Here is a 6,000-nt window from a genome sequence, read left to right on the forward strand (position 1 = left end):
AGGCAGACAAACCAGGGACAAGGCCACAGTCATTACCAGTGTGCAGAAAATCATGCTGCTAAAGGCCAGTGTTGACAAACAAGGCAGAGGAGTCCTGCAAAAATCAACTTTACCCAAAACTAGAGAGATCCCAGTGGATCATACCCATCTAGAGTCTTTCCAGTTTTCAGCAGACACAGCCTCCCTTTATTCTAAACACCCTCCTAATTTTCCCCTTGGGTGAGGTAGTAGAAAGATACAACCTTTCAGATCCACATACTACATATCTACACTCCATGTACCCCCACACCCGATCTTCCAGAACATGATTGGTTCTTTCAGGTTATCCAGTAGTTTGTAAAGACGTGCACACCCATTTCTCCTGTCACCCATGTCGTAGAGTTTATGGTCAGTAATTGTGATTTGGGTTGGTGGTCACTGAATTGTTAAAATTAGAAAAGACTTCTGATATCATTAAGTCCAATTATTATCCCTACACCACTGTGTTTGCCACTAGACCATGTCCCTAGGTGCCACATTCATAGGTTTTCTTAACCCTTCCAGGGCCAGTGATTCCACCCTTTCCTAAGCAGGCTGTTCCAATGCCTGATCACCCTTTCAGTGAAGTAATTGTTCTTCATATACAAACTAAACCTCCTCTGATGCAACTTGAGCCCATTTGCTCTTGTCCAGTTGTTTGTTACTTTGGAGAAAAGATGGACCCTCACCTGGCTACAGTCTTCTTTCAGGCAGTTGTAGAGGGTAGTAAGATCACACCTGAGCCTCCTTTTCTCCAAGCTAAGCAATTCCAGCTTCCTCAACTGTTCCTCCCAGGACTGGTGCTCTCCACACCCATCGCCAGCTCTGTTGCCCTTCTCTGGGCAAGAACATTAATCCTTGCTGGATGCAACACAATCAGAAAAAATCAATCAACCAATCCCTCAAATAAAGAACTAAAAGGATAGCTGAGAAAGGAAGCAGAGTTACAAATACAATGAAAGTTAAAGTGATTACAGTTTCCAAAAAGTGTGTGATAGAAATACAATCATTTCTGCAGAGCAATTGTATTGCACCAGTTACTCAGTACATTGTGTCTTAATCCTCTGCTGTGAGGGACAAATAAGTTACTTTTTAAAATTGTTCTTTTGTTAATGATTAACTAGTGTTACAAATGGAACTCTCCTAAACACAGCATGTGTCAAGTGAATAAAATAATTGCTTTCTTTTTTCCTGGGCTGAGTAATTTTGGATCAATACATCTTGAATGGAATAGATCACTTTGACACGGTGTGTATGACACAGCCAGTAGCTAGCAAGTGACTGGCACATTTTTCCCATGCAAAAGGTGTACCATTGGTGTTGTTAGAGTGAAGTGGAGGAGTAGTGGCCTCAGCTAGAGAAAATTAGCCTCTCAGCCCAGAAAACAGTGAGCTTGTTTGTCATTTAGGGTTAAGACAACTATGGAATAAGGAGAGAAGGGTTACTGGTGGTGAATTTCTGGGTTTTCTTTCTTTGAGCTCCAAGAAATAACTCACCTAAACCAGTCCTTGACTATTTTTCAAAGGAAGCATTGGTCTTCAGCTCTGCTTTTGTATGATTGTATAATTTAGTTAAAGGCAGATCATATGCCTAGAAAGTAGAGGAATAGAGTATGATTTGTGAGTCTTATGATCTATTAGCTATGTTCTAGAATAGCTAAGAAGTAGCTAAAAGTTCTTAATCAAAAACAGGAATTAAGATGAGGTGTAGTAAACTACCTCAAGTAGTGCTGAAACAAAACTCTCCCTAAATCCTTCTGTATTCTAGAAGTCTTATCTTCCAGGAACATCAGCCCCAGCAAGAGATGGGACAGCTACACTGCTTGCTTGGTTTGCAAGAATGAGTTTTATCCAGATTTATTTTGTTTGATTGTTTGGTTCTTTGGCTTGTTTGGTGTTTTTGTGGGGTGAGTATGGATACCTACATAAGATTAAAAAAGAAATAATTTTTTAGCTCTGAAGGAGATATGTTAGCTCTCTAGAGACCAGGATTCAAAACTATCCATATTATATAAACTACCTCTATATGGTGTTCCCTTAAAATGTTTCCTGTTCTGTATCCTTCTTTCAGGCACCATTTTATTTAAGCTTTTAGTTTGGAATATGGGTATCTGGTATAACACCTAGCTCTGTTGCTTATTGAATCTATTCTTTTCAATTAAATCTTGTCATAAGCAATGGGGACTTTGCTGTAGGAGTGTGTATGTATTCTCATACACCTATATGTACATTAGCCAGAATGTAGTATATGTACATTTTCAGAATGTATTTCTTTAAGATGTCTTCAATATCAGATAAGTTATGTTATGAAATCCTCCAAAACAGGTGTTTCCTATTCCACTTTGCAACTTTTCTTTGTTTTAATAATATTTAATACTGAAAAAGTGCAAATTTTCCTGTGTGTGTGGGATTTCTTTACACTACCCAAATAACAGTTTAAAGAAACTCAGTTCTAAGGAATTATAGATGGGGATGTTTTCAGTACTAATTTCTTTCTTATTTCCCATCAGCAAACTTTGAACTTTTAGTTGTAGTTGGAGTATGCCCAGATATAATGCTTACAGTCTAAAGCACTGGTTCTGCATGTGATGTTAAATAGGGAGAGCCACAGCAAAGTCAGCAATACTTAAATGGGTACACTAGTCTGTCTGCTAGTCCTAAGCTAATTTTGTCACAACTTATTACAAGAATTGGTATAAAATATGACTGGATGCACTGGGAAAACCAAAGAGGAATGAACTGGAGACATGTTGTTAATCTTTAATTCTTTTTACCAATGATTTACCTTATGTCACTGCAGGCAAAAAAATCTCTCTAGGATGGTAGAAGATTGTGATTGTCTAATTTCTAGCAGATTTTCTGTTTGCTTTTGTTTTCATTTTAGACATTTTCTCAGGACTGTTTGGTATAAATCATGAGTTTCTACTCTGAAGGTCATATTTATACTTGGGAAATCTTCAGAGAATGTTTTTTACTCTGGTTTTTTAGCTGTGAAGAATTTAGGCCATATTGATGGCAGACCTGAGTCATCTTTTTTTTTCTTTTTTTTTTTTTTTTTGGTGATGTTGGTGTACAAGACTTTATTTAGAAGAACAGAGATAATTCCTTTCCTTCAAGCTTCCTGAAATAACTAGGGAAAATAAAAATTATCACTGATGACATGGAATAACTCTTCATTACCTCATGCACCCTTCATATTCCTTGGGCAACCTGCCAAATCTGAAGTAATTTTAGCATTAAATTTTTGCTACTGATTTAATTTGAAAAAAAAAATAAAGAAAGAGAAAAGCAAACACCACAACCCCTCCAAAAAAAAAAAAAAACAACCAAAAAAAACCCCCACAAAAGCTATTCGGAATAATATACAAGGATCTAGAAGTCAGACAAATATAGGAGACATGCCACTGTGAATTCCAGTAATTCCACTGAATTCAGGTCTGAATTTTGCCTCATACATGTCAACACTAGTAATAATCTGGAAAACATCTTCCTATTTTGGAAGGAAGGAGAGCTGTTCCTTGAGTTTCCGTAATGTAATGATGGAGAAAAAAACCTGAAAATATGAATCTGTCTGAGGCACTGTGACCTCTAGGATTCCTGTGTGTGAGGTATATGTGGCCGTTTGACCAATGTATTTAACATTCCCCTTGGCACTCTTTGAAATTGTCTATTACAAAACAGATGGTGCAGTAGTTACTTTTTGAAGGGCTAGAAGAGCATTACTACATCTGGAATTAATCTTTAGCTCCCTAAACCAATAGATCACCCAGTTTTAAGAAGGCCTTCTAATATAATTGCGTTGCACAAGTACAGAGAAAGAATACACAGCTTTAAGGCAGAGTATAAGCAGTCCGGAACTATAATTCATAGGCACACAAGTCTTTCTGTTCAACTGTCTCATTTATGGGCAAGTCTTTTCTACAAGAATTTATTTTTATTGAGCAACATCAGTAAGTGAAATGTGTAACTTCTTCAATGAGATTTAAAAAATCCACAAATTTTCAGGGTTTGTATAAAGTATTTTTCTTTCATGTTGGCAACTACAGTATTCTTTGAGGGATGACTTCTTTCATTTTTATACTGTCCTTTGCCCAAAAAGGTAGATCGAGGTTGTATTAAACTAAAATGCACAGCATTAACATTCAAATGAAGCCAGTTATGGAGTTTTTGATGATTATTAAGTCGTACAACACATGCTCTGAAGAATGATGGGAAAGGGCATTAGGGCACTCAGGGTTGATGCTAGGGTAGGAAGTATTTCTGCAAACTTCAATGCCAAAGGAAAGTGCAAGTTTTAACCCATAGAACATCATATTTGAAAGTGTCTTGTACTGAACTACCTGGATAATATTTGATCTGGATTATTTAAATATTTTAAATATTAATTGTGTTACTTGTCTTGGGGAAAAAATTGTGTTGCCAAAAATGCACTACTTTCTGCAAAGGTCTTGAATTTCTGTAACAAAGTGGTTATAAAGCAAGGAATTTGGAATACTATCAAATTAGATATCTGAAATGTTTAGAAAGATAAAATAGCTATTGTTTGTAGTATTTCAGTGGGTTTGTATGCTTTTCTGTCCTTTTGTAAAGCACCTAGAACAGGGAGACATGGAAGACTGGCAGATAAATAATGCATTGTTGGTTTACATTCCCCGATTACATTGTTGGCACTCTAATTATAATAATGTATAAGAATGTGAGAAACTGCATAAAGTAAGAAGCATTTCACAATATCAATTTTCTGTATCCAATGGAATTCCCCAGGAACTACTCAGTTCTGTGGATGACAGATAAAAATGAAGACAAGCTCTACCAGTTCATAACTTGTAATGTCAAATTACTTGTTGCAGCTACCTTGCCTTTCCATTCTTTATAATCATTGTACCTGCTTTACTCACTTTGAAAGGGAAGTTTTGCTGAAGTTTTTTACTGTTATTTCAAGTATTTCAGTGTAGTATCTTTATTTCAAGTTAATGTCTTTAGCTGCCACTGGGGGCACACACAGCACAATTGTGACAGAATATTCTGCAAATGGCAGTCTATTTTGGGTTTAGAATCTGGCTATATGACATGGTTATTCTTTTGATATCTGTTAAAATATTGTAAAAGGTTTGCCTTCAATCTTCCTTACATTTAAGATGTAACTATAATATAGGTGGTTCTTTAGACTGCTGCACAACTTCATTAATTCTACACTTAGAGTCTAATATTTTCAAGTCATAGATTTGAAAATATTAAATTACTTTTATAAATACTCCAAAGGAACAGTTTTACAGTAAACAGTAAAAGTGTACCTGCTCTGGCCCTAGCAGGAGTTGGGCTGCAGCTTGCATCCTGTCTGCTCTCATACCCACCTACTTGCCATCCACAGGATCCTTGCTTGACAGTCTGCAGATGTTCATTATCACACTGTCCGCATATAGAACTGAATTAGTATTCTTATTGGAAGGATTCTATGCTTTTACTCACCTGTTTTGCACACTTCCAGGAAACCACACCTAGATCTTGACTGATAATGTCTCCCAATGAGGCTGATCAGAATGGAATTATTTCCACCAGTGCATATGCCCTGGTCATATTCAGCTCCTCTCTGTGATGGCTGACAACTGGAATGCTTCCTTTGTAAATAGGAAAGGCGTTTCTTCAAAAAGATTATGTTCTGTTGAAATTATTCCAAACCCTGGAAAAAGGTTGTGTGATTAGTTCTGAAAGCCAGTCACTGGATACTTTTACATTTTAGCATGAATCCATAGGGATTTTTTGAGGGAGAGAGATTGTGGTTCTGCAGATAAGAATGAGTTCTGTTTCATACTTAACATTTATATTAAGAGCTATGCTGTATACTGGCATCCAGCTAGCAAATTCTGCTTACAACTAAGTAAATGGCATTGCCTATACTGAAAGTGAATAATGAAAGACCCTTTCACCATCTGCCCAAATTCTATGTGCAAATCTGAGATGTTAAAATTTCTATGGCTTTGTT

This window comes from Parus major, chromosome Z (assembly GCF_001522545.3).
Source record: "Parus major isolate Abel chromosome Z, Parus_major1.1, whole genome shotgun sequence".
NCBI classification, from domain to species: Eukaryota; Metazoa; Chordata; class Aves; order Passeriformes; family Paridae; genus Parus; species Parus major.